The sequence below is a fragment of the Anopheles maculipalpis genome, chromosome 2RL, assembly GCF_943734695.1.
Source record: "Anopheles maculipalpis chromosome 2RL, idAnoMacuDA_375_x, whole genome shotgun sequence".
Classification (NCBI taxonomy): Eukaryota; Metazoa; Arthropoda; class Insecta; order Diptera; family Culicidae; genus Anopheles; species Anopheles maculipalpis.
Genome location: NC_064871.1, coordinates 68,939,627 through 68,951,150, shown reverse-complemented (window position 1 = coordinate 68,951,150; position 11,524 = coordinate 68,939,627). Strand labels below are relative to the sequence as shown.

Genomic DNA, 11,524 nt, shown 5'->3' with positions numbered 1-11,524 from the left:
TTCTTTCGCTCCTTCACGTCCAACAACACAAAAGGAACACAGCGCATTGCGTTGCGATGGTGGGCGAGGTCTTTTCGTGCCTGCATCGCGTTCAAGAACAGCGTAAGATTAAACTTTTCACCAGACAAGATCGAAATGTTTTCCTTTGGATCTGGTTGCTGTTTGTGCAGCCGATGCAACAAGTTTGTACTTCAGTTTAGAAGCAAGTTATACGTTGTTTGTGGACGCAACAATAGTGTTAATTAGATTGAAGCGATGGTAACGTTTTTTTTTCTCCAATTTTTATTACAATTCCCAGATAACGAAAACCTTATATTTAAACTATCTGTTAATATTACAAACTACACTACACTTACTCGACAAAGGCAAAACAAAAAGCAAGCAAACAAAATCCATTGTTTTGTCAGTATATTTTCAGCTGATTTGGTTTGTACAAAAAAAAATTGCAAAAGTGCACCAACTCCTATCATCGAAGCGTAATCATTCAATGGGCCCTCGCTCCACGGTGGACAAAATTCTCCTAGACAATGACTTCAGTTCGGCTGATTGAAATCCACACAATTCCACCTTTCTTCCACTTGTCCGAGGGAAAAGGACACAACCAATCTCAGACATCACAGCAGATGTCTTCCTGAAGGGCAAGAGAAGAAGCAGAAGAAAAACCCGTGGACAGAAAACCTGCTAATAACAGTCCATCCCATTGCGAATGTACTACCGATTGGTTTCATGAGCTAGTTTGGCAAGGGGTTTGAGTAAAAGAGGGCAGCAAGAAAAATAGTCGGAAAAAAGTCATCTTAATTCTCTTGTTGAATGGAAGTTTATTTCGCTTCGCAAACTTTCACTCCGTCCAGGCTTACAATGCACCGCGAGAATGGGGCAACTTTACTCGTCAAAAGGGAAGGGATGTAAGGACGATTTTTCCTCATTTACTATTTGTCCTGCTAGTTTTGCGGACGGCAATGACAACGGCGACGGGTGACTCTGTCTATTCGCCAGCATCATCAACATCACCATCATCATCATCCTGATCATTAAAACCCGTAAAGCCAAACCGAACGTCCGGCTGGCGACGTACGTACAGTGCGACTTTGTCATTGTCCTGGAAGGATTGTTCCTGTTAGTCCAGCGCAAGAGTTCGTTGGAGGGATTTTGAGGCTGATGAGCACAGGGAAAGTTTTGCACTTCTATCCCCTTTCCTGGATAGGGATTTTTTTCATCCCCCCATTACCCATTTTCTAGATGCGCGTGAAATCCGTCGAAGATCAACTTCCGCCAGCCGGTGGTATGTGTGTGTGTGTACAATAAGGCAAGCGCAAAGTATGGCAGCCATGGCTCATTTCGCTTTTATTTTACGACTTTTGTCGTCAGTTCAGTCGGACGCACTGTAGGTTCTTTTTTGTTCGCGTCCAGAGTGTGTGTGTGTGTTGATACATTTTTCCGTTTACATTATACCTTCTTTTAGCGTAAGACTCCCTCTATTCGAACTTATTTTATTACTTCACTTCGGTTTAGTTGTTGAAGCAGTTTTACTTAGGGCTTTTGGAAGCCCTGAATCTTGTCCATTGCGTACTAGCTACGCTCAATTGTTCCGTTGTCATTGTTACATCCTTTCCCGATTCAGATTGTTTTTTTCTTAAGATCGCACGTTACTGTATTTTACATGAATATATGGCGATTTCATACTTAAAGGATTTCTTTTTTTATGCTTAGGAAAACGAGAGCATGCTTTGTACGCTTATTTCACTTCTACAACTGTTACCAAAACACGGGTTGAATAAAGCCGCCTGTAAGACTTACAACCCAATCCGGTACAAACCGAACCTACCCAATGGGACTCTTGTATTCCGGTTATTTTTATTGCACCCGTTTGGGTTGTTTCAAAGCGGAGTGGTTTTTTGAAAATCCTTAAACGGATTAGTCTTTTTTTTTACTCAGATGGTCTAGCGCTTCCTTGCCGCCTCGATGTATCCCACGGGATGGAACAAAAAAGGATGTGGATGCCTTTTATGGTACAGAAAAAGAAGACGAAAAATTGAGTTGATGTGTACAGGAAACGATCGGGCCGATTGATTGGATTAGAAATGGCGTCCTTTCGGGTTCAGACGAGGCTTGTGCAAGCAAATAAACAAAGACAGCAAGCTCATAACATTTAGAGACCCAAGCCTAGTACAGCTTCTGACCGATTATTCTCTTTCAACTCCGCTCACACAAACACACGCAGGGGTATGAAGTGAGAATCGAAGCTTTAAGCTCGGGTCGTTTGAATAAGAGGTAGAGTAGTTCCACGCAGGCCACATAATGTATAGTAGTGCCATCAACTGTAGTGTTGTTGAAATGATGCTCACAGATCGAGATGCGACATAAAATGGGTAACGGTCCGTGTCCTGCTAGCCAATTGGTGTTTCAATCAGTTTCCGATTCAATAAAGTGGTAGGCAATTTCAAAAGGACAGCATCAATATTTGATTCAAGGGAAAGAATACTCCTTAGGGATTTTCAGTGGTAGGGAATATGTTTGAGGAGAAATAGGAGCAGGGGAAAAATTCAGTCGAAGCTAGTTCTAGTGAAATATCAAAAAATAGTCTTTGTCTGTTACCATGTAGAATCCTGAGTACCTCCGTTACCGACATGTTGAAGTGGTGAAATCAATACTTCCGTTATAATTAATTCACCACTCAAACGGGTACACGACAAGATCATTGGTTAGAAATCGCTTGTACACAAACTATTCTCCGGGCCTGATAAATGATTTAATAAGGATTTTAAGAACTATTTTAATGTTCTTATAAATGTTGTTCTTTGAAACAATTTTTTTTTCTACATTTTACACTTGATTCAGCTCAATTCTCATCCGAGGTACTTGTAACTAAATGGTTGTACAAGAGAAGAGAATAAATGTTCTGCATTACAGTGTAAATAAACAGAAATTCATGAAAAATCTTTTTTAAAAGATTATATATTTTTTCCATCAATTCGGCCTGCAAGTCCTTTTAGTGTCCAGAAAAAAGCATCTTTTCATTATTTGAGGTGTTTTTTTTAGAAGTAATATTAACAGTAATTATTTTTCAATACCGTTTGGGCATAACATACGTTTTTATTTAATCCTTAACTTGATCTAAGTCCAGGCGCTAAGTTCTAAATTTTCCGATTCGCTCAACCCCTGCATCGTCCGGTGCTAGATGTAGCTCCAACGGTGCTGCATGTGGTTCTGGCGTGTCTACGCATTGCCGATATCGTCTTTTGTTTGCCCTTAGCCAAAGCGTTTGCGAATGTTACTAGATGGAGCGGTGTTCTAATTGAACATTTACTACTGTGTCTGAAAAGTAAGATGACATTGAATGTCAAATTCCCAACGCGCCAAAAGAAGCCCCTTGTTTTTATTCATCGTTTGTCAATATCTGTGTTTTTGACAGTTCTGCCAAGTTTCAAGTCACAATATCAACCCGGCTAGGATTGACGATCTGTTTCGGAGCTGCGCCAAGTGATTTCATCCATATTGGCCATGTCCAAGTTTGTGGAGCAGCGCGCATGTATCAAATTTTGTTCGCGCAATGAAATAAACGCTGCGGAAAAATTGCGGATCTTACAAAAAGCCTTCGGGGAAGAATCTATGTCGAAATAAATGTGTACAAATGGTACAGTGATTTCAAGAATGTCCGTGAAAAGGTCGAAGACGAGGACCGTCCGTTGAGATTATCCAACTCGACCGACGACGTCCACGTCGTCCAAATCGAGGATTTGATGGTCAACAATTGTCATTTGACGATACGAGACCTTTCGGAAAATGATGGAAAAACAACAGCTGGTTTTTGCACCACAATAATGCAAGCTCCTATACGGCCATCATTTTGAGGGAGTTCTTCGCAACAACTGTGGCACCCATATTGTTCCGCAACCGCCGTATTCGCCAGATTTGGCACCAGCCGACTTCTAGCTGTTCTACAAGCTAAAACGGCCGCTTCGGGGACACCGTTCTGACACTATCGAGGAGATAGAAGCCGCAGCAACGGCGGGACTAAAGGACATCCCAGCATTCGCGTTTTCCACCTGCTTCGAGGAATGGGAGAAGAGATGGAAGAGACGCATTGCATCGGAAGGGGATTACTTCGAAGGTGGCTTAATAAAAATAACCATTGAAGAAAAAAACTCAAAGTCACTTTATTTTTCGGGCATACTAGTAAATCAAACGTTTGCTGTTGAAAAATCGCTTGAAGCAAACATTTTTGTATGCTACATTAAGTTATGATAATATTATCAGGACACAGTTGAAGATCGAACTGTGAGGAAGTCTCAGTGTAACATCGGTGTTGCGTCCAGAAACAGAGCCTCTTCTGAGCGTGTTGGATATCTCGGTTTTTGATAATACAGAATGTAACGCGTTGGTAACACTTCAACGCAGTATTCAAAGTTTACTGCCGTTATCCGCTGCGTGGTAAAGAAGGGCTAAATCATCGTACGCGCCTTCTTTTTGCCCGTTAATGCCGTGGTCAATAACCCATCGAAATCCAACACGATCTCGACCGACAGCGTATCCTCTGGTTTACATCGTTTCGCCCTGATTTCGCCCTGTTGTCGACTCCGACTAACCCACTCCAACTGGCTGTCAGATGACGTGGACCGTTTCGTACACAACACTCTGTGTTTATTAGAGAATTAACTGGGCTCTAACGCTCTGGGTTTCTTTAACGATGAAAGCTTTTAAATATTTCTTAATTGGTCCACGCATCTTAATGTTTTTAAAAAATTTAAGCCAAATTGCTTTTTCACCTTAAGGGAACAATGGACTTTAAAATCTTCTGAGACGTGTCTAGAGTTTTTCATCGAAACCACATCAAACGTTCGACAGTATGGTTTGGGTTGCTTTTTGCTTGACACGCAAAAAAAAAAAACGAGTGCTAAAGAAGTACATGGTTCGCTAGCATAGGCTGTTAACGCACTGTCACCCAACAAACCACCGCATAGGGAGCTAAAGTGACACTAATTAGTGTGAAAATATTTCACCACAACGGGTATGGAACAGGTACGCCAGAGCAGATATCCAGGATGTCTGGATCACCCTGGTAACGAACTGATCGTGTCGTACATTAGGGACATTTTCCTTTTCCGGTGTTGTTGCTGGAACTGGGTCCAATATTAGAACGGTAAAAACCACAACACAATGTGGTGTGAATTGTTGCGTGAATTTGTTGAAGCTTTCGTACAACCGGTACAGTCCCAGGCCAGCTGGCAGGAAGTGTTTGTGCTTCTTTCCGTAACCTTGTGAACCACAACAAACGCTTCTGCACTCGGGTTGCATTCGGGCGTATTGAAAGATGCACTTGGTTGGAACTCTTGCACAGGGAGAGAGAGAGAGAGAGAGAGAGAGAGAGAGAGAGAGAAAGAGAGCAAAATTTGGTAGGACGATCCGGTAGCTCAAATGTACGAGTCTTCTATAAATAGTGTGTTTGTCTCCTTTATGCTGACTTTTTAACCACACCGAGGAGTTTCCTTTCCAATTGTGAGCAGCTATTAAGAGTCTCGCCAGTATGTGACCCAACACCTTCTGTGAGTAATATGCAATTTATCCTCGAGCTGTGGCATGCTCATTTTGACCACTTCACAGCAAAACCACCAAAGCAAACAATTGCAGGGAAGAGAGCAAAAAACCCAGCAAAATAAACCAAAGTCTTCTCACTTTTATATTCCCTTTAACCTCGAAAAAGAAATCCATCGTGCACGGCTGTTGGAAAGATGGTGCTGAAAACGCTTTTGAAGTTTTTCGTGTGCCCGTTAAGATGATGGTTCTTTGATTTACGGTCGAATCTAAAGTTGCAGCACTCAAACCAAAAAAAAAAAATGCCAAGAAACTGGCAGACAACACCCCGACCGACCGACTTGACGGTCAGGAGATTTATGTGTTCTGGTTGGGTTCGTCGCTGCGGCTTCGTTGCGTGGCTCGAAAGTTTGTTCGACCTTTTCCCGTTGTTCCGATTTTGCGATGCAAAATTCTTTTCCAACGGGTTGGAAAATTTGCAAACTTACCCATATCCGGGTTGTCCGGGATGCCGGGCTACAATGGGCACCGGGAAGTAGGGTTTAAATGAGGGAATAAATTGGACCAAGAATTTGGAGGACTCTTGGCATAGTTTGGGTAGCATTACTTTCGGGGCAAAAGGGGACTCTTCAGGCTGCTCCATTCTCCACTCTCGGCACAATGTTTTAATGAATGCAATTTTATGCACCTTTTAAACGTGCATCAAAGGACTAAGAAGGAAAGAGACATGCGTAAAAAGTACTTATTGTGAGTTATGGTAGAATTCCGATTCGATTTAATATTTGCACGAGCATTCAGATTCTTTGAAATTTTGTAGAAAAAAATGCATTTGTGTTAGAAAAGTATTTTATCCCTTTTCACAACCCTACAATCGCTTAATTCGACCAGTTTTACTTCGCCTCTTTTTAGCTTATCTATTGTTTTGTTTCGCCCAAACACACGGATCCTTAATCCTTTTCTTTTTGCATTGATTTATAGACGATCGTGAGAAGGGAAAAACACTGATGCCCACATCGGAACGTGAACACAACGCCTGTCACTCCCCATCCCCCCCCCCCCTCCCAGGTCAAGAAGTAAAGCAAGCCGCGCGACCCGGATAAGCTTCTTCACCATGATAAATTCCAAACGATACCTAAACCCTTCCCGGACCGTGGAAAGGAAATTATTCACCGGTGTAACGAAGCTAGAGAAGATAGAGATAAAAGCCGTCGAGAAGGATGTGAAAGGTTAAATGTCCGTGCACAGGAATCTTGCCACAGCCACAGCGAGACGTGACCTCACCCCCACCCCACGCACCGAACCGTCGAAAGCTGTGTCTCTCATGGCGGAAACGATGTTTTAGTGTTATTTGCATGTTTGGTTTTTCTTGCCGGACGATCCAACGGATCCAACGAACCAACTGACTGACGAACCCGAAACCGCGTGGCCGGACATAAAATATTCCATTCCGTTTAGTGGACGATACAAACGTTTCAATGATTTTTTTTTTTTACTTTCCGTTTTCCTTGCGATGCTCTACCGTTGTCCTCAACCGCTTACCGCGCGTGTAAGCGACTGGAAGAAACATTTGCGTTAAGAATAGCATTAAATTTAATTCAAACTAGAGCTCCATAATACGGTGAAAATGTTGTTGAAGAGAAAACGAGCGAGAGAGTGGAAAAGAAAATGCGCACGAAGGGACTGAAAGTGGGACTGATTTTTGAGAGGGTAAGTAAAGGGGGTAAAAAGGGGTTCTTTGTCGCCCAAGGAAAGATCTTCGAGAGAGAGAGAGAGAGAGAGAGAGAGAGAGAGAGAGAGAGAGAAACGAAGAAAGGATACAAGGAGGTTTTATTTTATGCTGCGAAGGATAAAACGGTTTATGACGAAACAAGTGCGCCTCAGTGCCCGAACGAACGCTGCAAACGCGACGAGAAAAATATTCAAGTGAAAAGTGCAATCGTTAAAGTTGAAAAGAAAAGTTGAAAAGTTGGATTAGGGAGAAACGAGCGCCCGAAAGCGCGTACCCGTTAGCCTCACTTGGCGGGCAACTGTTAGCCGAGCCGCGCCGTATTCATAAACGGATGATTTTGTAAATATTTTATACGATTATCGAACCCATCGCCAATTCACGCGCTGCTCCTGTCTGGGGAGAACTTTGTCTACAATCCTCTCGCCTAGGAGGAAAATGTGCTGCTGTTCGCTCACCTGCAGTATTTAGCGTACCAAAACGCTTTGCCCCTTAACGTTTAATCATGCAAAGTGGTTTCGGTTTTGTTTGGTATTCTATTGTAAATAGTAATCTTTTTTTCATGTTCAACTTGCAGTATGAATTTTAAGAACTTTCCTTGAATACTGCAATGCTCCGTTTTTGGTTAACTTGCCTTTACAGGCGAACATCAATCATTCTGGTGCAAAAAAAGGAGAATTTCTGCCACTTAAATGTTTTACAACCTCAACTCTTGATGCGTATTTTACAGCTTACCTCCCTCCCGGGCAATCGGGTCAGAAATAATAGCATAAACAGAGATCGCCCTTCATGGCCACTGCAATTTTGCTCCACATAAAATTAGAACTGCGTAAACTATTAAGCAATGAAAAATACTCAACCCCATGCATCGTGACGGCGCGGTACGTTAGGTTTAATGTTTATTGATATTACTTTTTAAACTGGCTTTACGCGCACTGACAAACGTTCTTTCTTGCTGTTCTTAATTGTTTCATTAGTTATTGTGTTTTATTTCTATCTATTGTAAATAAGTTATATCTTTCCTTGCCTTCATTATTTTACGTGCATACTGTCAATCTCACGATTGATTTTCTAGATAATCAAGACGAATTGTATTGATCGAAACAATTTTTAATAAAATACACTTATTGATAGTTGAAGGTTTTATATCTGATATCCGATTAATTTGTGTTGTGAAGATTATGAAAAAAGGTACGTTTTAACAGCTTATGTTTTGTCTGGTTTTATCGTCGAGATGATGATGGTAAGTTGATTCATTCTTCACTACCTCCAACTTCCAATAAATTTGTATTTTTTGTTAATTTTTCGGTTGACTCTGGTGAAGTAATTTTTGTTTATTTTAAAATAAATCGCTTCATGAAAAAACATAATACCTTAATCCCTTAATCTGCACGTATACAATTTACGACACTGCCCTTGTCCGCAAAACTGAGCTGAGTCAGAGATCTAGAAGTGCTCCTTAACAATAAGTTGAGCTTCCATGACCGGCTAGAGCACATCGTCGCTAAGGGTAATCAACTAGTTGGCATTCTGAAGAAGCTTGCGCGCGATCTTACCGACCCGATTGCCGTTAAGATGCTGTACTGCTCCTTAGTTCGGTCTGTGGTGGAATATTCATCCGTGGTGTGATGACGTGGTGTGTGTCACGCTCGTTGGCTCGCCTGGAATCCATCCTGGAGTGTCCAGGTGGACTACAATGGACATTGCACGTAACTTGGCCTGAAGTCGCTGAAACAGCGGAATTGTAACGCGCAGAGTCTTTTTGTCGCAGGTCTACTTGACAATCGCATCGACTCGCTGGCGCTTCTCTCTGCTATCAACATTTACGCCCCGGCAAGATCGCTCGTCAAGTCAAGTAAGGCCTCGTCAAGTGCCGCGAATTCAGCGCCGTGTGTGATCGTTTCGAACTGGACCTGTCGCGTGCGGTGCGGTCAATTACTTGTTGAATGTAAATGTTAACTATAAATGTAAAATGTAAAAAAAAGACTTCAAGGGGGTCATATTTGGTCCGTTGAATTCAACACATAAAACAACAAATAAAAAACAAAATTATTCTCCTTGTAAAGCTCTGTTTGACTTAAGTAATGGTATCCATTTATTTGGTAGATAAAATAGGATCATTAGAACCTCACACACAAACATCTCCTGAAGAAGTATACCCATCATACTAATTAGCCTCTCATGTATGAAGATCACAGTACAGCATCTTCAAATCGAGGATAAAAGCATGCCTCAACTGATTTTGGGATTTGGAGCTTATTATGGTTTGGTAAAAATGTCGGCTCTGTTCAATCTGATCACTCAAATAGCTGAGAGCATGGAGATTCTCGTAAGATCGACATTAAATAAAGCATTAATAGAGTTACTGTTTCGATACAAGTCTTTTTTTCCTTTTACAGCAATGTTGAAAACTTTGTTGTAGAATTCGTCGTAGAAAAGGAAAAACATTGTACACTTTAATCACTTTATAACTTGATTTCACAACTAAATTGAGCGAACAGAAAATTATCTGTCAAGTTGACAGCATGACAATACAAAAGAGAGTCGTCATACTGAAATAAAAATAGTTCATTCACCATGATTAGAAAGAAAAGGGTCCTCTGATCGTAGTTTGTCTAAAACCCGTATTAATCCAGCTTTACTGACTTTTTACATCAATAACGTACTGATTTTGAGAATGAATCTGCAGAGAGGACCTTTCTGATGTGCCCTATTAGTCTCTGATGTTCATTTTTTCATCTTCTTCTTGACTTAACGAACTTCTTGGTGACGCCGGCCATCGAATGGCTTACTAGACTTGCAGATACTACGTTATAATAAGCCATTCGATGACCGGCGTGATCAGTCAGTCCTCACTATGGGGGGATTCAGATGGGATTCAAACTCTGGTCTTGCCGTGCAAAGACCCGAGCTGCTGTTGCCCATACCACTGAGCCGCCACTTATAACCAACATATTTTCCATCATAACCAATATATTTTCCATTATAAAGACAGTTTGTTCAGGGGAACCGTGGGAACCTACTACGGACTCCACAAACTCCTGCGATCCAGAAGACTCCAACAACACACGAAATGTACGATATATCGCTCCTTGAAACTTCCAGTAGTCCTTTACGGGAGGGAGTTCTGGACTAAACTGACGGAGGACGCCAATGCACTCACCATTTTCGAACTGCGGGTGCTAAAGACTATCTTTGGCGGTGTGTGCGAGCAGGGCGTGTGGCCAAGGAGAATGAACCACGAGCTAGCTGAGCTGTTTGGTGGTGCTATTATCGTGACAGCAGCCAAAGTCGGAAGGATACGTTGTCTGAGATACGTGATGAGGATGCCACGAGGATTTCACGCGGCGTAGAGGAGCACAGCGAGTTCGTTGGCTGAATCAAGTGGAGTCAAACCAGTCGGAAATCGGATGCAGCCGTCAGTGGAGAAATGCAACCTTAGATCGAGGTTTCTGGAAACGGATCGGCAACCTGGCCATGCCTTCGCAACGAGCTCAACCCTGAGCAGAGAAAGAAAAAGAAAAAGAAGACAGATATAGTAATGTCAAAGCTCACAGTGGGGAACAAGGTACTGTGGTTCTTGGAATTTCAGACCAGCTGATGGTGCATTTTATTGTCTTGGGTAAGAATAAGAATAATATTTTGCAGGTAGATTTGCTAATTGTTCAAAAAAGTATCAAAAGATAATAATATTTTTAAATTATTACAAAAAAATACATTTTAAAATATAAATCATGTTACATCCTATGATACGTAAATTAAGAGAACCACTGTTCTGAGTTGATTTGGAATGCTTTGCAAAGATATTTCTTTTATGTAATAAAATAAAGCTATAAATCGTTGTTGCATAAATAAATGGACTTCTCATATATTAAAACAACGATTTGCATCAACGAACATGTGAATGATTTGATGCACAGCTCTTGTGACATTTGTGTAGGTTGAAAACAAATATATTTTTTACATATACAAAGCCTGGGCTATATTGCTTTTAAGGTAACAAATTACAGTTGACATAATTTTTTAAATCGAGATTTAATACCGAAATTAATTCGAAAAGAAAACATCGCATACTAAAACATCGCCCCGAAGCTTCCATCGTTCCAGGCTAGCCATCAGCTCAACCCTGTTTAGCAATCGAAACAATCGTTCCTGTCCACCGTTAAATCTCTACTCAATGCATGTGCTTTTTTTCCCGGGCACCAACACACCCAACAGCATGTATGTTTTACAACAGTTCGCATGAACAAACATACATAAAAAAGC

At 41.5% G+C, this 11,524-nt stretch overlaps 2 protein-coding genes across 6 annotated transcripts in view; one reads left to right on the top strand and one right to left on the bottom strand.

The window, feature by feature from the left end:
* LOC126556291 (clathrin light chain) overlaps positions 1 to 11,524 on the bottom strand; it is a 358,662-nt gene that overhangs the window by 5,289 nt on the left and 341,849 nt on the right. The window lies entirely within an intron of this gene.
* The window catches only part of LOC126556287 (tetraspanin-2A), an 86,364-nt gene that overhangs the window by 17,398 nt on the left and 57,442 nt on the right, over positions 1 to 11,524 (top strand). The gene's annotated exons all lie outside the window — the stretch shown is intronic.